Source organism: Python bivittatus, unplaced genomic scaffold (assembly GCF_059951505.1).
Source record: "Python bivittatus isolate LINGU-HERP-01145 unplaced genomic scaffold, Pbiv_v1 ctg000020_np1212, whole genome shotgun sequence".
Lineage (NCBI taxonomy): Eukaryota > Metazoa > Chordata > Lepidosauria > Squamata > Pythonidae > Python > Python bivittatus.
The window spans coordinates 114,262,085-114,284,431 of record NW_028277030.1 but is presented as its reverse complement, the minus strand read 5'-3'; the positions used below and the strand labels follow the sequence as shown (position 1 = coordinate 114,284,431).

General features: G+C 37.2%; 1 protein-coding gene across 1 annotated transcript in view; it reads left to right on the top strand.

Moving 5' to 3' along the window:
• The window catches only part of HHAT (hedgehog acyltransferase), a 195,595-nt gene that overhangs the window by 114,078 nt on the left and 59,170 nt on the right, over positions 1–22,347 (top strand). The gene's annotated exons all lie outside the window — the stretch shown is intronic.

The window sequence follows — 22,347 nt, the reverse complement described above, 5'->3', positions numbered from 1 at the left end:
TTCACTTAATGATCATCGTAAAAATGTCACAGATCATGATTATGTGACTGCAGGGATGGTGTGACAGTTTGCGACAGTTGTAAATGAGTACAGGTCGTAAACCACTTTTTCCGAGGCCGATGTAACTGAACCATCATTAAATGAACGGTCATTAAGTGAGGACTATGTTACTTATTATTTTTCTAGGCTTGCTCTTCAAAGTGAAATGAAATGAGGTGGAGTTGCTTTAAGTTGTATGAAAAACAACTGTATAAAGAATTGTTTTTGGACTCTCTTTGTTTCTCACAGTAGCCATTCCAAGCACTTCCTTTTCCCTCTTTTCCATTGTAAACTTAAGTTTTGGCATTTATCTTAACTGGGTCACATGTCTTGCTCCTTTTCCCTACTCTCCTTCTAGATCATGAAGGCCATCAATGGTTAGGAACTTTTCACATATCTTTTTCCAAGACTGCAGGTTTCATTATTCTGTACCATCGTGGAGAAATGCAAAAGTCAAACACCTTTCTAATTGGAGACAATGATCAATGTTTATCAGTATATATTTATATATGTGTGTGGTGTCCTACGATAAGTTAATTTCAAATGCTGTGTTGCTTTGCGGTAATTTTTGCCAGGTACATAAGTGTCTTGATACATGCAATAGGTCTGAGAACACTCTGAAGTCCTTTTGTATATTTGTGTAGGAGGGGCTTTGTAAACAAATGCAGGGTGGCAATATTCACACTGTGTACTCTAGTTATTTTTATGTTCTTATCTATTTGTAATCATTAACATGTGAATGAAGTGAGTGTAAAATGCTGCTTCTAATTAGATGATAACCCCTACCAGGCAGGTATAAGCTATTATATGGGATGTGAAGCAGAGGAAAAAATAATCTTCCTCACCCCCTGGCCCCAAATCATGACAGGATAATCAAATGACTTGGCTGATGTATATAGAATTTGGAATAAATGTTGACAGTTTAACAGATTGGGCTTTTTAAGTGGCAGATGGCATTAAAATGTCAAAGTTAAAATATGCATATTGGGAACAGGAACGGAAATATTGCAAAACTGTTCCATAAAAAGAGGTTATTTATAGGAAGCACATTTTAAGGCATTCTCATGTTGGGCCACTCCTTGTATGTAAGCAAAGATGATGATTTCGTTCACTGACACTTAGAAGTTCTTTGATTTTTGAAGGGCTTCAGAATTTCTTCCTTGATACAAACATTCAGATAATTGTACAGATTTGAGAGAAGAGGGATCCTGATTCTCAGGACTTCCTGATACCCAGTTATATCTGGCAAAATTCAAATAGGCTTAAAATGTTCTCCTTTCTTAGGTCAACTAAAGAGTGCTGGTCATGAGAACAATTGTGTTTGGTAAATAAGAAGGGGAAATTGAGGGAGAACAACTTCCAAATTATTGCTAAGAACTGGCAGAGTTAATCTGGAATGTCTTTGTAATATCCTAAATGGGGATTTTAGTGTCCAAAAGCATCTACAGTAGTTCAGATTTACCATAAGACCATTTCTTTTAACCTAGCTTTTTAGATTCTCTTAATGTGATTATGTTACTACGTGATTTGAATATGCGAGCTTTTTGTACAGCGTAAAGGTTTTGTGTCTTGTGTCACCTTTTTGTATACGCTCTGTGGTATTTTATGAAGCACCGTGTACATATTAAACAAATATTAAATGTTTGGATGATCATGTTTGTTTCTTGAAGGAAATAATCAAATGGTGTGTCATAAATATACTTGAAAAAATCCTTTCCATGTATTCAGATGTATTCTCTGAATATTATAACAATAAAACTTGGCCTTGAAGGATTAAACATTATTCAAAACTATTTTTTTAAAAAAAATCTTTTCAACACCATCATGGTAAGCTCTTTAGAGAGGCCATTAAATTGATTCCACAGAGAAGTCCAAGCAGCACCACATGTTATAAATGCTAAACAGAGCCTTCAACTAAGGCAGTTATGTCCCTTTTTCCTTTCCAACCTGGGATTACAAAAGCAAGAAGATTGCCATATTTCTTGGGAAGTCTTTTTTCTTTTTATTTTCTTCTACATTAACTTGAAAATGTGGACAATGTTTACAAATATTATCCAGAGCTTAATCACGGACATTGGAAATTAGATAACGGTAATTTGAAAGTGCACATGAGGGGAATTTTAAAAAAATATTCCAAGTGTTTCAAATGCTTCCATTACTTACTTACTTACTTACGTTATTTATCATATCAAATTTGTCACCGCCCATCACATTAAAAATATTGCTGTTATATTATTGTTATATTAAAATAAAATACATTATTTTTATACTTTAATGGACACATTTTATTTGTAACAACTATATTAAATAGAGAGAATAACTGTCCTACAAAACAACCTGTGGGGAAATATCACAGCTTTTCAGTGATTTGAAAAAGACTTTCCACTGTTCAAATCCAATACCTTGGCCTTTGTGTTCAGAACTATCTTTTCAGGCTTTGGTAAGGTAATAGGTCAAGGTTTGAGACCTGCCTTGGGTAAATTCAAGATTAAATAGGAAACAGAATCCCAGATGACTTATTGCTACTTTTATTGTTATGATTACTTTTCTTTGTATGTATGTTCGTGAGAAGTACTAATATCTAGTCTGAAACACTGGGGAGAAGAGAACAAAATGGATGTTTCTCTGCTTTTCCTGAATATTGCCTCTGGATGCAGTTTTTATTTTTGGATAGTGATAAGAAGAGAGCAAACTGAAGATGGTGGCTGGGTAGATCAGGCAGAACTCCTTAGAAGACTACAGCAAATATAGACCAGATACTTCTGGTTTCTGACTCCATACGGTAATGGAGAAACTCAAGTTCACGCATTTGGAAATCTCTGATTTCCTCAGACATTAAGGCTGCAATCTTACAGTTAATTGAGAATAAATTCTACTGAACACAGAGGGACTTATGTATAAGTAGTTATATTGTAGATTGCGTGGCACGGTAAGTATTTTCTGTGATGTTCTTGACCTACCAAAGGGGCTAAATGAATTCTGGTTGGATGCAGCAAAGTAATTCCCTTCTTCTTATAATCCTTTTTAGTTTGAAAATTGTTAGTTTATCAGGCTGAGGCAGCTATTGTATGGCTTTTACTGATGGGTAGCTTTGGCTTCGCTTCAGTTTGGCTCGGTCTTCTTTGGGACTTGACTCTGTGTGTGTGTGTGTGTGTGTTTTGAGGCACTAGCTGTTGTGCCACAGTATCTTACATTTTGAGTGGCTTGCACTGCTAAGAAGGGATAGACTTAGGTATGCAATTGTCTTGATACTTTATATCAAGTGTTGGACATTTAGGGTCCTTCAGTTGTTGCTGAACTATAACTCCCATCATCCCTCACCTTCACTTTATCTATTCTGGGGAAATAATTTGAAGGGCTTCCTTTATTTTTGTTTTTCCTTTTAATCACGTTAAGCCCATCTAAGAGGTTATGTGTATTGTTTCCACCTCAAAATATATTTGTTGACGGCCAAGGGGTAAGGCCAGTGCCGTGCAGGATCTTAAGAATGTGTACAGCAGGTACTTCACTTGTCCACAGTTAAATTCAACCCATGGTGAAATGGGCTTATAATGAATGAAACTAGGAAGAATTAGATCAGAATACCTTATATTTCTCTTGATAAATAATAATAAACATTTGCTTTATTGATATATCGCCTATCAGTATTTACAGATAGCTGAAAATCCTCTTGAATTGGTCAGTGGTGATCAAAAGTTCTAAAGACCAGCTTTGGTTGATATGTGGGACCTCACCTATTCATGGATAAGCCATCACAATAATCTGTGCCTGTGTTACTTCCCATCTAGGTTGCTGTAGAACATTCTCCTCTTAAAAAATGTTTAGAAATCATTATTAATAGAAATTTCAGTGACCTGACTTTAGTGTGGTATGAACAAATAGTGCCACTCTTGAAACAGCATTGTTGACTTCCTGTTGGTTTTTAAGACTAATTGTAAAGCTTGAAAGCTGGAATACCTAAAAGACATCCCCTGTCCATTTGTACTTGTCCAAAATCTATGCTAATCACTGGAGGTCCTCTTATGTATCCCACTTCCTAAAGTGACTCAAGACTAGACCAATAATGAAGTGAAGTGTATTTGGTCAGACCCAGCAAGCCACTTAAGAATGGAATGCAGCATTCTCTTTTATGTTGACAATTCAAATTAGGCTCAGCAAAAGCAGGATATTTTTATAAGTCTTTCATGTTTCATGCCAGCCTTTTCTGTGGTCACTTGCTTTCTATTTTCCCTCCATTCCCTTGACCTTGCATCCTTGCTATGACAAGAAATATAATGTGGAAAAGCATCTACTAAAACACTTTTTGTTGAGAAAGAATAAATTTAGTTGATGGAATAACTGAAATTGTTACTTGTTCTAAAGAAGCTATTTTGCCCTCTTTGGCCAGCTATGGATATTTTCTCAATCTTAATTAAGGACTCTCACCCCAAAAACATACATACATACATACATTTATTTATTTATTCATTTATTTATTTATTTATTTTTCAAATTTATAGATAGGTAAAGGGGATAAATAATAAGAACTGATAGAAAGATAATGTGTTTTAGGTTTAAATTCAGATTTTGCTCCTAAATTGCAGTGAATGTAACTTCAGAATAAGAAAAACAATTGTTCAGAGCAGAACCCTAATTTATAATAATATAATGAGATATTATTATATTATTCTGTACAAAATTCTGTACAAAAAGAGCTATATTTTATATTGTGAGGCTGGGTCCTTTTCTCTGCTCCTCCTTTTCTTTTTCCTCTGTACTTCTGCTTTCTCTATAGTGGTTATGGTTTCTTTCCAGATTTAGTAATACTTAATGTAGAAGCAGTAGCGTTTAGGCTACTCATCTGTATGCTAGATGAATGAATGGTTAAAGAACTGGACTTATGCATAAACCTAAATAATGTGGCTTATTTGGATTTGGAGGCTTGATGTGTGAACATACCCATTGTGATTTGAAAACCACAGCCATACAAGTTTAATAATAAATCAATAAAATAAATATTTTTGGCTTAGTGTTAAAACGGTAGCATTTAAAACTACTTGTGGTTAAACTATAGCCTGGCATGAAGAAATCCAGTCTAAGGCAGGATCTCATCCTGTGCTGCCGATAATAGTTATAAGGTCAAATGGTTAATGGGATGAAGCCAACTTCTATTTCACACAGTAGTTATTTAAAGTTAAGACTCAATTCTGATTTTTTAGTCCTTCTTTGGCTGTATTTTCACTGGCTCTCTTAAATAGCAGTTATTTTTGCTAACATTTATTTATTTAAACACTTCTTAGCAAGAATAGTTTATTGTGACAGAATAAATTACTTTATCTAGAAATAAAACATCTGCCCTTGGTTTCCTTTGTACCCGTGTGTGTTCTGGATGTGTGGGACAGTTTGGGATTGAAGTACATCTTGAGAATTTAGTAAGACTAGTAAGCATACAAAATGTTGGTATTGCCTGAGTAATGAAAATGCTTACCCCTTCTTGTAATGATCAATACCAAGAAATTCTGATTTTTCTTTCAAAGAATTACAGAATCAATATATGCAATAAAGCCAGCTGGAGAACCAAAACCAAAATGGAAGTAGCATAGGTTGTGACATGGACATCAAACAGTGTTAGCTTGTTGAGACTTAACTTTGATACAGAAAGTGTCAATGCTACTAGTACCTCAGCAATTCAATAAGAAATTAGCATAGAAAGATAACTCTTTATTTCTGTTTGCCTAAGATCTACCATAATTGCCAGTGGTTTGTGATCAGGCTGCCACTCAAGATACCAGCTTCTTTGTAGACCATGTTCCTTCAGCTTTAATTTCTGCATGTCAAGCTGTTATAAAGGCACAAGAAGCACCAGCAGATGTGAGCAATAGAGCTTGCAATAATTCTTTTTTGTAGGCTTTGGAAAGGCTCACAAATCAGTGTTGCTTATGACACTCTGTCTTCCCATTGCCAGTGAGGGCAGTCTTCTGAATCATAATATTGTAGAAAATCTGAAAGACAGGATTCCAGTGTTTGTAATGTTTTTCCTCAAAAACTCTGCAAGCAAGGAGGTTCAGTGGCATCTTTGTTCCATTGCTGACTGCCCTCATAATGGAAAATTTTCCTCTTAATATTTAATTATAAAACTGCCTTCCTGTATTTTAAATCCATGTCTGATTCCTTGGAATGTTTACTGTTGTCTGTACTAATTCAATATGGAAAATGCATCTTAAATATAAGATTTGTGCATTCAAAGATAACACCAACTTCTGCTGTTCAAACCACCTTTGTTTCTATTAGCTCAACTGAATTGATGTAACAGGTTTGTTCTGTTGTGTGCAAGAGCTAGGAATTCATATTCTCAACAAACATTTGCTCTAAAAGCCTACTAGAACATTAATTACCATCAACTGATTTATTCAGTTGAGTTTATCTGTGAAATGGCATAACAAATATAAGCAGCTAATCTCCCTTTTCTTTCCACTTTTTCATTTCATTCCTGTTAGTCTCTGTTGGTTGAATGTAGTCTTTATTTCCAGACAAAATGGGCTATGTTAAAGGTGAAAGTTGCAAAAGAAGAATTTCTGCATCTTTTTACATGTCATTTACATGCCATTTTCCCTTCATTTTTCTCTTATCTCTTGTTCTTTGTGTGTTGTATTGCATTCTGTTTTGGATTTTAAAAGCCTTCAAGTGACAGGAAAGTGGATATTCATTGGCTTTTGGCATAATTTCTGGCCCAAGATTTATTATTGTTTGGAGCCATCAGTCCCTTGCTTGGGTCCAAATTCTTTTAAATACAGTGGCTGCTAAACTGGCAATTAGGTCACAGCTTGTCCTAAAATGGACAATATGAATGAAACATTTAGTCACTCTTATTTATTTAAAATATTTTTGTAATACCCTTCTTGTATTAGATTTTCATGACAGTGGAGTTTAAGATTTTATTCAGCAGAACAAAAATCACAATGGTCAGATTACATACATCGAACATGGCATTTTAACTCACTGAATATATCAAAACGTTTCAGTCTCAGCAGTTTGTAATCCAAGTCTATCTTCTTTTGGATGAAGTAGCTAGGTATAGTTTTGTTCAGAATTTTAAGGACATATTCATGAATGTAGGCTTATAGAGAAACAGAAGTACATGCAGCAAAATACAAATAGTATAAATTTCATTTGGTTGCATGAGCATCATATCTTAAAAGGCAGAAGGAATAAGCAAAACTATACCAAATGCAGGAAATCATTAGCATCCTCAAACATTGCCATTTCCCCCCCTCTAAGTGCTTAGTTTCTTTGTAATGCACAGATTATTTAACCAAGCTGAAATTTCAGTACACGTGCTTCTACTGAACAGAACAATTTTCAAATTTAGAAACCAGCCAGCTTTTTACTACCTGTTTTAGACTTTATCAAATCTAATCTACCATTTGATCTGTAGTATTACTAGTAGAACTTCAAACTTTCTTTCTTTCACCTTTAGAGATTGCCTTTTTCTTTTTTAATGCTTTCTGTGTAATATTTCTCCTTCTTCGGGATGTCATGATTCCACTCTGCTCCTTGAAGTGACCTGTATTTCTTCCCCAGTATTTCTTGGCCTGCTAGCCTGAGGTAGTGAAGATTAAGTGGATACAGGCACCAAGTGGAATGTGTATCAGTTGAGGGGTTAAGTCCCCTGTCATGTATTAATTTTTCCCCTTTTTCAAAAAATGACAAGAGTTCCATGTTATTTTGTGCAGCAGAATAGCTCTGCAAATCTAAATCAACAATTAAATCTCAGTTTAAACATACAAAAATGAAACAACTAATTTGGAATCAAAATGCATTGTCAGTCTCTGTTTCCAAAGTCTTCCATATGTACAAGTATACATTCTGCAGCTACACTCATGCTGAGGTTGTGATTATGTTTCAGCTTGTTTCCTCATGCAAACATTAAGATTCCTGTCCTAACACTGCCAATCCCTGATTCCCAAAGGGACTTTCTGATCTACCTCTACGCAGAGCATGGTAGCTCATATAATTAAGGCTAGAGATGGGAAAATCTGTCACATCTGTTTTTTCTCAGTTCATTATTTTTTTCAGGTCCATTCCATCTAGCTTCCAAAGTAGCGTTTTTTAAAGTCAGCACAAAAATCAGTATGTTTTCTCACATGCATTTCTCTAATATGTACATTTTAATACAATTTCTTCCTAAAATGCACCTTTTGGATGGTATTTTTCCTACTACTTATTTTTTCCTTAATAAAATGTATTTCCTTAATTTCTTTAATAAGTACTCTATTTGCACAATTTTGAGTTGTTAATTGCATTACAAAGTGTCGTCTAGTTTCCATGATGGTTAATTAAAATTTGAAAAGAACAAATGTTTTCTCCATCTCTATTTAAACTTGTTTCTAATCCAGAAGTCCCTAATTAAAAAAAACAAAGATCTTAGCTCAGATGTATTTTTTGAAGAAAAATCTTGGGAGCCTTCTGGAAAGAGAAAATGAAAGTTCTTTTATCAGTACCCCTGTAGCTCCCTCACCACCTACTTTGATCTGCATGTTCTCCAACTCCTCAGAGAATATTTTCAGATTCTTCCATTCCATGAATGGCTATTTCACTTATAAAACCCAGAATCTGCTGCACTCCTCCTCCTCTTCCTCCTCCCACCTTTTATATACTATGTAATATATGTGTATATATAGGTCAATTCAAGGAGGTGAACATACTCAATATTCCTGCCTGCTATTTTCCCACAACAACAACCCTGTGAAGTGGGTTGGGCTGAGAGAGAGAGTGACTGGTCCAGAGTCACCCACCTGACTTTCATGACTAACAGAGGCCCAGAACTCACAGTCTCCTGGTTTCTAGGCCAGCACCTTAATCACTACACCAAACTGACTATCTCTGAATGTTGGACATATATGTGTTATTAATAATTTTCTGCAGTTAAAATGCATAGATACAAGGAAACAGGCTTTCCAGTCAGATGAAGCCCTATGTTTTACTTTCACTACCTTCTTAATCACCATCCAAACTCACTTACAATTTTCAGTCTGCATTCAAGTCCCGCTCAAAACCTCCCCCAGTATCTACATAGTACATTGACAGATTTTTAAGGCTCCAGGGAACTACATATTCCCCAGAAAATTCTCAAGAAACCCTAAACCTTGCTGAAACTCTGCAGTTCTCAAGTTTGATCCAGCCATTAGAAGCTCCCTTTAGCCCTTTACCCAGCCCATGTGATTGGGACTAGGTTAAGATAGGCTGTTCTTTATCACTTGGGCTGGAAGACATTTTTTGAGATCATATAAAGGGATTGCACACTAAGGTTGTGCTTGCTTAGACAAGTGAGCTTGATTAAGCAACCTCAGGAATTTGTGACCTCCTGTATTCTAGGTGTTGATGGAATGGCAACCACACATGCGCACACAAACAGATAGAACATACAGAAACACATGAAAAGTGCACAGGGTTTGGTGGGTCACATAAATATTTCTTGAGGAAACATTTGTATTATGTACTATAAAAACTGAGCTTTAAATGTTGATATGGGAAATCATCCAGTAATGGAGACCATATGCATGCTGAATTATTCAAGTGCTTCCTTATAACTTTGCTGAGGCAGTCAAAGGCACTATCTTAATTAAAAATTCTATCTTTGCGTTGGATTCCACCCCTGAAATATCTTACCTTTCCTGCTTGTTGCCACAGAATGTCTTCTAAAAGAAAGAAAAAAGTTGCAAGCACACATATATTAAAAAAGTGGTCTGGTTTCCGTGTAACCGTTATAGGTTGCATTTAGCACAGGGCTGGCATACAAACCATGTACTAAATTTATATTGGGGTTGATTTCTGGTGCTAGGCTGTTTCTCGGTCTTCAGATTAGAAGTTAAGTGGATGGAATAGACAACTTCAAACTGATCCTGACAGCCATGGTAACTACAAACTCTATAAAGCCCCTTAAGCCATCTGGCTTCTGACCTAGATTTATCTCCCCAAATTCAGCACTCCTACAGAGATTGTTCCTGAAAGCTAGTATGATTAATTAAGTAAGAGAAAAGGAACACATACCAATAATTGTTTTTTTAAAAAAGATTAAACATAACTACCTGAAGACAGTTGGACTAATACAATACCTCCCTCTTCTCAATCCACAACACAGTACATAATTAACAAATAATGTAGTAGCCAGAATATGAATATTTTGCTAAGCAGAAACAATAATTTTATGACAGAAAGTCCCCTGAACAAATAGAAAACAAATTCAGATAATCTGAGTGGATTGGTTTCTTTAAGCTGTGCAACCCTAAAATGTATAAATATATTAAAATGCATTAAAAAGCCACCTAATGGTGTCTCCTAGATTAGGTGATGGAACACACTAGTCTAAAGTGCTTGAGAGCAAATAGATGAATTGTGAAAGAGTAAAGGAAAGAGAGAACAATCAGATGCTGATATACACTATAAGAAAGAAGGACAAAGCGACGCTGAAGTGGCTTGGCCTAGGCTTCTCTTTACACATATGGTGACTGCTGTTCTGTGCTGTTGACCAACAGGTTGGCTTCTTCCTTACAAGCAGTATTTCTGTACCATTACTTAGCTTATGTTAATGTTTCCATTGGTGAGTTAGGAACAGGATTGTGCATTTTCATTCAGAAGTGGGTTGAAAGATACATAGATATTGAGAACTAGCTTAAAAGCATTAGGTTAGTTGTGTTTAAGTAATCCTCTCTTATGGGACAGGATTTGAGAGTGGCTGTCAAATACTAAGGGCAAAAGAAAGAACCATGGAACTTAGTCTGATTATGATATGAAGGTTCACTATAACTAATTTGTACAGTTGATCTTGAGAGATAAATCACTTTGCCACCTTATTATCTGCAAATTATTCTTTATATGCTTGCAAATCATCTTCCAAGGACTTGCATAGGCTTGAGCTAGATGGAACTTCATAAACAATTGTGTGCCTGATGGGTTAAGGGGGAGAAATCCATTCCCCTTAGGCTAACTGTGATTTCTCTGTAGGGCATGGTGGAGAAGAAAGCTATCAAAACCCTCTTTATATTTGTCACTTACAAAGTAGGCATATCTCTGAATGCATATCAGAGGCAGATGAATTGAGTAAAAGGTGCCAACTCCATAACTTTCTGCAGCACAAATCCAGTCTAAACTGCACAGGTTTTTAAAGCTTTCATCCTCCTTAAAAATATGGACTTTGAAACAATGAAGTTATGTGCTTAGACTTTGAAGAACTAGGCTTGAGGATATTGCCATCTTCAGAATGAAATAGAAAATGTCTACTACAGGTCATAAATATGATCATCCAATTAATAGTGAATTATTTGATCCCTTGGAAACATTTGCGTATCCAAAATGTTTTCCAAGATAGAGGGAAATATACTCCATCTTAATATATTGAAAAGTCACTGCTGCTCGTGGCACATTTTCTTAGTTCTATTTTAAGAAATCCATTTAATAATCTGATACATCACTAATATTTTCTAAACCTTTAAATTGTGTTCACAGATTGAGTATTTGCAAATGATTTCAGAGAAAAGTACTTTTAGCAGATTTTTAGTTTAGTTTAGAGTTTCCAGTAATATTAATGAAATTATTGCATATGTGCCCTCAAGCCCTAGTTGACTCTTAGCAACCACATAGATAGAACTTACCCAGGATCATCTTTTTCTATTCTAGTCTTTCAGGTCTTCCAATGGTACACTCATCACCACTATAATTGAGTCTATCCACTTTGCTGCTGGTCCTCTTCTTCTCTTTCCTTCCACCTTTACCAGCATTATAGGCTTCTTGAGAGGACTAGCTCCTAGTATAATGTGTCCAAAATACAGTGGTACCTCAAGTTATGAACGCCCCTCCTTACGAATTTTTCGAGATACGACCAGCTCCGGCCCCAAAAATTTACCTCAACATGCGAACTCCGCCTCAAGTTACGAACCGGATCCAGGGCCATTTTCCCTGCTGCCACGCAGTCGCGACTTCCTGTAGGCGAGATCACGGTAGCAAGGAGACGTTCGGTGAGGCTTGTGGTGTGTTTTGTGGCGTTTGGAAGGTGTTTGGTGTGCTTGTCAGCATGGCTCCAAAGAAAATGCAGAGCAGGCTTGGCAAGAATAAGGCTTTGAAGAAAAAAGTGACGATCGAACTTAAGAAGGACATTATAGAAAAGCACAATCGTGGTATTCGTGTGACTGATCTGGCCTTGGAGTACAAGATGGTGAAGTCGACCATCTCGACTATTTTCATGTTTTTGTGGTTTAAAAATAAAATGCCTATGTTTCAGAACTGTTTAACCGTATGTATTTACATTGAACCTTATGGGGGAAATTTGCCTCCTGGTGCGACCAAATTCAGAGGGCGGATTAACCGTATTTACATTGAACCTTATGGGAAAATTTACCTCGAGTTGCAACCAACTCGAGTTGCAACCAAAGTCACAGAACAGATTAAGTTCGTAACTAGAGGTACCACTGTATAATAATTTCAGCTTGGTCATTTGTGCTCAGAAGAAAACTATTGGTGAATTTCTTCAGTGATCCATTGGCTTGTTTTCTTGGCTATCTGTGTTGTTCTCAGGAGTCTTCTTCAACACTCAAGTACAAAAACATCAATACTCTTTCTACCCTGCTTCTTCAAAGTCCAGTTTTCACTTCCATGGTGTCACAGGGCAAACCATTGCTTGCACAATTATGATCTTTCTGGTGTAGACACATCATTATATTTTTTCTACACCCGTAGTCTGCATGGTATTTCCTGACTGCTGATTCTTTACTGTACTGCTGATAGTCAGTCCTCAAAGCTAAAACTGTGAATCATTCAGTATCTTCATTATCAATTCTAAGGCTGGTTGCTGTACCTCTTGTTATTAGTTTGGACTTGTTTATATTTAATCTTAGTCCCATTTTTTCACTGCATTCCTTGACTTTCATTACTAGAGATTCCAGATGATTTGTATTTTTAGCTATTAGAATATGATCATCTTCTAATCCAGCTTCATAAACAATTATCCCAAGGCCATAAGAACATAGTACTGTTTGGTCAACTAAACAGGCTTTTTTTTTTTAATTGTTGCAGGAGGGGCCTCACTCTGCATGCAAGCATGGGGCAAGTTGACCTTCCCTCCCTTCATATCCCCTCCTCTGAATTCTTCATCTACCCTCCCCTGAATACAAAGGCTAAGGGAGGCAAGGTTGTTGTTGTTGTTTAGTCGTTAAGTCGTGTCCGACTCTTCGTGACCCCATGAACCATATTGCGCCAGGCCTTCCTGTCCTTCACTGCCTCCCTGAGTTTGCTCAGTTTCATGCTCATTGCTTCAGTGATGCTATCTAACCATCTCATCCTCTGCCGTCCTCTTCTCCTTTTGCCTTCAATCTTTCCCAGCATCAGGGTCTTCTCCAAAGAGATCTCTCTTCGCGTTAGGTGACCAAAGTATCTGAGCTTGAGCTTCATTATCGATCCTTCCAATGAGCAATCAGGGTTGGTTTCCTTTAAGATTGACTGGTTTGACCTCCTAGCAGTCCAGGGGACTCTCAAGAGTCTTCTCCAGCACCACAGTTCAAAGGCATCAATTCTTCGGCGCTCAGCCTTCTTTATGGTCCAGCTCTCACAGCCATACATTACTACTGGAAAAACCATAGCTTTGACTATGCGGATCTTTGTCGGCAAGGTGACGTCTCTGCTTTTTAATATGCTATCTAGGCTTGCCATAGCTTTCCTCCCAAGGAGCAAGCGTCTTTTAATTTCATGGCTGCAGTCTCCGTCTGTGGTGATCTTGGAGCCCAAATAAATGAAGTCTGTTACTGCTTCCATTTCTACCCCTTCTATTTGCCAGGAATTGATGTGTCCAGATGCCATGATCTTAGTTTTTTTAATGTTGAGTTTCAAGCCAGCTTTCGCACTCTCCTCTTTCACCCTCATCAAGAGGCTCTTTAGTTCTTCTTCACTTTCTGCCATTAGGGTGGTATCGTCCGCATATCTGAGGTTGTTGATGATTCTCCCTGCAATCTCAATTCCGGCTTGTGATTCTTCCAGCCTGGCATTTCTCATGATGTACTCTGCATATAGGTTAAATAAGCAGGGTGACAGTATACAGCCTTGTCGTACACCTTTCCCTATTTTGAACCAATCGGTTGTTCCATGATCGGTTCTAACTGTTGCTTCTTGGCCCACATACAGATTTCTCAGGAGACAGGTAAGGTGGTCTGGTACCCCCATCTCTTTAAGAACTTCCCACAGTTTGTTGTGATCCACACAATCAAAGGCTTTTGCATAGTCAATGAAACAGAAGTAGATATTTTTCTGGAACTCTCGTGCTTTCTCCATGATCCAGCGAATGTTGGCGATTTGATCTCTAGTTCCTCTGCCTCTTCGAAACCCAGCTTGTACATCCGGTAGTTCTCGGTTCATGTATTGCTGAAGCCTAGCTTGTAGGATTTTGAGCATAACCTTGCTAGCATGTGAAATGAGTGCAATTGTGCGATAGTTTGAGCATTCTTTGGCGTTGCCCTTCTTTGGAATTGGAACATAAACTGACCTTTTCCAATCCCGTGGCCACTGTTGCGTTTTCCAAACTTGCTGGCATATTGAGTGCAGCACTTTAACACCATCATCTTTTAGTATTTTAAATAACTCAGCCGGAATACTGTCATCTCCACTAGCTTTGTTGTTAGCAATGCTTCCTAAGGCCCACTTGACTTCACTCTCTAGGATGTCTGGCTCAAGGTCAGTGATCACACCAGCGTGGACATCAGGGACATTAAGATCTTTCTTGTATAGTTCTTCTGTGTATTCTTGCCACCTCTTCTTAATCTCTTCTGCTTCTGTTAGGTCCCTGCCTTTTTTGTCCTTTATCATGCCCATCTTTGCACTAAATGTTCCTTTCATATCTCCAATTTTCTTGTAGAGATCTCTAGTCTTCCCCATTCTATTGTTTTCCTCGATTTCTTTGCATTGTTCATTTAAGAAGGCCTTCTTATCTCTCCTTGCTATTCTCTGGAAATCTGCATTCAGTTGCTTATATCTTTCCCTTTCACCCTTGCTTTTCGCATTCCTTCTTTCCACAGCTGTTTGTAAAGCCTCATCAGACAGCCATTTTGCTTTCTTGCATTTCTTTTTCTTTGGGATGGTTTTAGTTGCTGCCTCCTGTACAATATTACGGACCTCCGTCCATAGTTCTTCAGGCACTCTGTCTACCAAATCTAATCCTCTAAATCTATTCATCACCTTCACTGTGTACTCACAAGGAATATGATCTAAGTCATACCTGAGTGGTCTAGTGCTTTTCCCTACATTCTTCAATTTAAGCCTAAATTTTGCAGTAAGAAACTCATGATCTGAGCCACAGTCAGCTCCTGGTCTTGTTTTTGCTGTCTGTATAGAGCTTCTCCATCTTTGGCTGCAAAGTATATAATCAATCTGGTTTCGGTATTGACCATCTGGTGATGTCCATGTGTAGAGTCGTCTCTTGTGTTGTTGGAAAAGAGTGTTTGCTATGACTAGCTTGTTCTCTTGACAGAACTCTATTAGCCTTTGCCCTGCTTCATTTTGTACTCCAAGGCCAAACTTGCCTGTTATTCCGATTACTCCTTGACTTCCTACTTTAGCATTCCAATCCCCTATGATGAAAAGGACATCTTTTTTGGTGCTAGTTCTAGAAGGTGTTGTAGGTCTTCATAGAAGCGGTCAACTTCAGCTTCTTCAGCATCAGTGGTTGGGGCATAGACTTGGATGACTGTGATATTGAATGGTTTGCCTTGGATACGCACTGAGATCATTCTGTCGTTTTTGAGGTTGTACCCCATTACTGCCTTTCCCACTCTCTTATTGACTATGAGTGCAACTCCATTTCTTCTAAGAGTTTCTTGCCCACAGTAGTAGATATAATGGTCACCCGAATTAAATTCACTCATTCCCGTCCATTTCAGTTCGCTGATTCCCAAGATGTCGATGTTCAATCTTGTCATCTCATGTTTGACCACATCCAGCTTGCCTTGGTTCATAGATCTTACATTCCAGGTACCTATACAATATTGTTCTTTACAGCATCGGACCTTCTTTTCGCTTCCAGATACATCCACAGCTGAACGTCCTTTCGGCTTTGGCCCAGCCGCTTCACTCTTTCTGGAGCTACTTGGAATTGCCCTCCGCTCTTCCCCAGTAGCATATTGGACACCTTCCGACCTGAGGGGCTCATCTTCCGGCGTCATATCTTTTAGCCTTTTAACATTGTCCATGGGGTTTTCTTGGCAAGGATACTGGAGTGGGTTGCCATTTCCTTCTCCAGTGGACCACATTTTGTCAGAACTCTCTGTCATGACCTGTCCGTCTTGGGTGGCCCTGCACGGTATAGCCCATGGCTTCACTGAGTTACGCAAGCCCCTTCGCCACGACAAGGCAGTGATCCATGAAGGGGGGGAGGCAAGGAGTGGCTCATTAATATGTATTCTTTTAAAGGCTTTTAATCATTGGATGATTTTAATTTGTGGCCATCTTAATGTTTTATAAATGTTTACCCTGAATTTTGAAATCCATTTTGATTTCTGCTTACTTGGCCTTCGCTAGTGCACTTATCTATATATTCAAATTCTGAATTGTGCTGTCATATTAAAAAAATGCTTCATTCAGTTAAAAGCCCTGAAAGTTTTCATGTACGTATGTATCATTTATCATTCTGCCTCACATCATATCTGAGAGTAGAATCTGGAAATATTATTTATTTGATTGAGCTATACTTACTGCTAATGCAACCTTATTATACATCTAATCTAAGATTTGGCTTACATTAACAATTTTCACTTGTATGCACAACCACAGTTTCATTGTCCTGGACGTATACCATTAATCTGTTTCCTTTCATATCCTGCATGGGTTCACTGCCCTTCATTTGTACTATAATCAGATAAAGTTTGAATTAACTTGTAAAGAATGCATAAACACTTCCTTGCATTCTAGCAGTAGCCATATTCTATGTGTTGTATGTATGTATGTATGTATTAAACATGTTTCTATTCCACTATAATTAAAATGACTCTCAGTGGCTCACATAGAAAAAATACAATGTAAAACAACTCCCATACAAAAATAAAAGCATGAGAACACTGCTAGAATACAAAGGAAATAAAAAATGGCAAGATCAAATCAAATCAGAAGACTCTCCAAAACAGCTGTCTTTACAGACTTTCAAAAGATTAGTAAAGAGGGAGGCTGTTCCACAATTTCAAGGCTGCAACAGAAAAACAGTGTCTCCTTGCATTTGCCATCTGAAGCATCTAAAAGTATTGGACTTGCAGCAGAATCTCCCTGCTAGATCCAATCAGTCAGGCTGAAGCTGGCTGGAGAGGGAGGGAGGGAGGGAGGGAGGAATCTATAGAACATAGGAAAAGTAGTGTTCAGCCCCTCCCCCTCCTTGTCATATGATGATGCAGGTGAAAAACTTGTTCCTACACTTACAGCGCATGGAACCTTTTTGTACATGTAAATGCTTTTATGTGAGCTGGAAACCTTCAGTATCTGCCCGCATAGAAACAATTGCAGGCAAATGAGACTTTGTGATATTGACAGTTGCCTTATAAGCAAGAAGATTGTTGCTTTACTTGCATCATCAGCATGGCTAGGAGAGAGGAGGGGCTGCTCACCCCTCCTCCCCTGGTGGATTGAAGATGTCAACTGAACAGCATTAAAAGTACACAAGGATGCAGTTGGGCAATGATGGTTGAGAGCAAAACTATTAAAATTTAACAAAATTACAAGAATGCACAATACTTCATAGTTAGCTTCATTGAAAGAATGATGGGTTGTGAAGCCTAATATTATAGTTATTAAGTGACACAGTTTGAAAGTACAGGCAAATTCTTCCAAGAGTTATGATGTTATGCTGTTGCTGGTTTTATTCTTCCTTCCTGGAGTTTGTAAGAAATTGGAAATGGTTGTTGAACTTGTAAGTTTTCATTTAATGCCATTCTTAACTCTTTCAGAAGTTAAGTTTGTGATACAGCAGGGATTTGAAGGGTAATATTTACATAATCTGTCCAATTCAGTAATGGGCATCTAGTGAGTTAAAATTATGATGTGCTGTTTAAATAGAACAGCTTGCTGGCAGGAGATAAGATGACTTAAAAAACTGTCCAGTCTTGAAAAAGAAGCAATATAGTAGTAAAATAGTCCCATGGTATATACAATTGGCACAAATTCTAGTCTCATTTTCAATTAACACTTTAAAATGTTTATTATTTTTGTGTCCCTAAAAAGGCATTACAATTACATTTTAAATTGGCATGATGGCTTTTATTTAGATAGGTAAGAATATGTGGGTGTTGCACACATTATGCAAAGACCTAGCTCCCTACGGAAGCCTCTAATGCTGCGAAAGGTAGCTGGAAAAAGAGGACAACCAGCAGCAAGGTAGATGGACTCTGTTATGGTGGCCATGAGTGCACTGTTGGAAGACCTGAAAGACCAGGTTAGAGACACATCATCATGGAGAAAATCTATGTGGTCACTAAGAGTCGACACCAACTTGATGACTCATAATCAGTCAAAGAATATGTGAGTATGTGTGCATGTATGTGTGTATATGAACTCTAGTCTTTACTCATACATTTATATAGAAAATGATAAAACAATATACTTTCTGTACCAGAATCATTACAGTTCAATTGTTTCCAGCACTGTTTTTTACAATATCGCGCATACCCTGCCATCATAACTCTTGGAGAATTGTCTTGTACTTTCAAACGTTGTTGCTTTGTAGTTGTAATATTAGACTTCAAAATCCATTTGTCCTTTTAATGAAGCTCATCATAAACAATATGTATATACTGTGTGTGTGTGTGTGTGTGTAATATAAAGTATATATTTACAAGTATATATACATACTTGTAAACTTCCTAGAATTTGACCAGATTAAGACTGTGTATGATTTAAATAAATAAATAAATAAATACACAAAGAATTACACCATATCCCCCAGAAAAGATTCACTGTGGTATGTGGAATTATATTCCAAATGTTGTGACTTTGACTTGCTGAATTTATGTGTGAACCCACTTTAGTTTCTAGACTGTATCATGTGTATACCATTTACTGACAGAGAAATGAATATTTTTCTGATAACTTGGGTCAGAATTATTAAGACTAAATTTGCAGCTAGGTTAACTTAATTACTCTGAGTGGAACAAGCTGTGCAAAATTTGCTTTCAGTGTCTTTAGCCTGGATCCAGCCCTTTATCAGCTTTTATTCCTAGCCTAATGGCACTTATTTATCATGTGGCTCTTGGCAATAGTTTACCCATGTCCCCCCAAGGATTCACCTCCACATTTGTAAGCAAAGTAAAATTAAGCCTGCACAATTAACAAACTGCTTATACTAGATAATAAAAGTCTGAAAATGGAATCCCTTTTCCTCTGAGAAGTCACTGGGGGAGAACTAGTCAATGTCATGTAAACTGGACCATAATTGAAAACAGAGTTTTTAATTAAATCTGTCATTTTTAGCCTATTCCTGGGTATAGTCTCATCAGTGGACAAATAGCAGTGGTGTTCTCTGATGTTAAGCAGGCTAATCCTTGCTATAGTTAGAAGACATTTTCATGGAAAATAATGAACATGAATGATCATTTAAGAGGCAAGATTGTGCTCTGGGGGATTTACCCTACTGGCTAGTAGCAATAAAAGACTTCCATTGACGTTAGCAGGCTTTAAATCCCTACACTGATGCAAAAACACATAGCATTGTACCTATTTACTTTTCAAAGATATTGCCATACTTCAAGAAGGATCTGCCGTTTCTCAATTTGGGAGGAAATTAGTTGGATCATGAATGGGAGAGCTTGATAATTCATATTTTATTTTTGACTCAGGTGTAGGAACAGAACATAACATACTTTATTACAGCCAGTAACCAGTACAAAAAGAAAAATACAGCAAAATATCCATGTACATATAGATAATTTAGGTAAATTTAAGATAGCATAAAATTTTTAGACATAAAACCTGATGAGCTGATCTAGTTAACTAAATCCATAAAAAGCTATTCTTTATAAAACTGATCTAACTCTATTTGTTACTTTACAGTCTTTGGTTGGGTGTATGAAGGAATAAGTAAGAGGAAATAAAATGGAGGAAGTAAATAACTTTATAGTATACAATATTAAAGTGGGACAAAAGATAGAATTTTGCCTTGATAAGCCTGCTGTATGGCTTCAGAAAAATCTTACAACTTGTGCTACAATATTAGAGGCTTCAACAATGGGTAAAGATAAAGTTCTGTAGACTGCCCTTTCAACCTTTTAATACATGGAGTTATCTTTTAGTGTCTGATTTGCTCATAGAAAGGGCAGCTTAGAAGAATGTGAGCCATTGATTCTATTTCCCGCTTTCTGCACTGACAGAGTCTTCCTCTTCTTATATCTGTCCTCCAATACTACAGACGGAAAAATATTAATGTGTGGCCTTGAAAAGACATATCTACGATTGTAAAAAATTATGATTTTGTAAATAATTCGCCAGGGCACCATTACAGTAGTACCTTCTTAGGTGTAGGCAACCATACATGCTAGTATCTTCATGGATATCTTTCTTGCTACTGACCAGGCTTCTTACCACACTTTTAAAAAGTTATTTTCATTTTTAAAAATTAAACATGACCCTGGCATCTTGCAGAGCACTAGCCACTAGAATTTCATTTATTTGCAGCTATGCTTTGGATCCCACCTCCCACTTAGAAGATAGAGAATATCCTGGTTAGGCTAACCTGCACCGGTAAGTGGGTGTTTTATGACTGGCCAAGCCCACCATGGTAGTCACTTTTGGAATATACCCACCAACAAATTCTAAAAGAGCCCATGACCCAAAGGTTTGCCTACCCTGATATAGCCCTATATATAGTTTTTCTTTTTACATTGGAAATGGTTCCCTTTTTGCCATTCCACCCTGCTCTCACAATATTAGAATTTAAGAAGTATGGTAGGATTGCAAGCACAGAGGAGGAACTACATCTGAGAGAGATTTCTCCTTGTGAACCCCTTCTCCCAGGTGATTTATGGATTCCTAAATGGTCAAAACAGGAGGGAGGAGATGAAGCTGCAGTGGAACAGCAGTACCATCACTCTTGTTATATAGAGCCGTATAAATTTGTATAACAGATTTATACATTTGTACAGTTTATCTTTTTTCTGAGAATTGTAGAGATTTTGTGCTACCATAGTACATTAGGAATGGGGGATGCACTGCCATGGGGAGGGAGGAACTGTAAAAAAAGATTTTATGTACCATCTTGCAGCACATAGAAACATTGTAGATAGTGGATAGTGGATGCTGGGGCTGTTCCATGACACAAAACCTGACTCATTGGGGAAATATTGTATTTGATAGAAAAATTATTTCTGTTTGGCATTGAAAGACGGGTAACCAATTTATGAAGCTTCGATCCTGTATAAAGCATTTTTAAGATTGCCACTTAACTTTTTGAACAGAAAGACTGGTACCAAACTCAAACTTGAAGAACATTGATTATATCATGTTGTCAGAAGCATATGTGAATAAATTATGCAGTTCAGATTAGATCTTTCTTCAGTTAAGTCTGTATCTCTTTGATTCTGTACAATTTGTTCCATATTTGAAAATGAACTAGGAAAGGACCTTTGTTTTCCATCTAAAACCTTATGGAACTGTCATAGCTATAAATATAAATATGGTTAATTTCCTGCTCTAAAAAGAAAAGGAGTATGCATTGTAGATGTGGTAGGCTTGTGTCACCATTTCACTCTTCTTAACTTGGTCTGTATCCTGTAGTCACTGTACTATATAGATATCCCACTTCTGCCACTTTCCCTGCCAATGTTCTTTATAACTAAGAAAATGTGGAATGCCATGTTATCAGGTTACTTGGCAAGTTATAGGAAAGAGAAAAACCTTAATTCTGCATTTTCATAATGTAGTCCAAATATGAGGTATAAACACAGTGCTAGTGAAAAATAATATTTTAAAAATCCATTTAGCAAGTGTTTGAATTATTTGTAATAAATTATAGTATAATTTGTAAAAAATTATTGTATAATTTTTTAGACTTGGATAAAAAGAATTTCATTTGTATTAGAATGTTCTTGCAAAACAGCAGGATATTATAGAGATGAGAAGAGGGAGAGAGGTGTTGGAAAACAGGCAGAAATTATCAATAAACAAGAGAAAGTGGCTACTGCTACTTTTGCTAGTGGCACTTTGAGTGCAGGTAGTTCTCGGGTTAGGGGGACGCGATGGTGCAGCGGCTTAATGATGCTGAAAGTTGCCGGCCAGAAGTGGTCAACACTTCGGCGGTTCGAGCCCAGTTTTCGTGCAGCA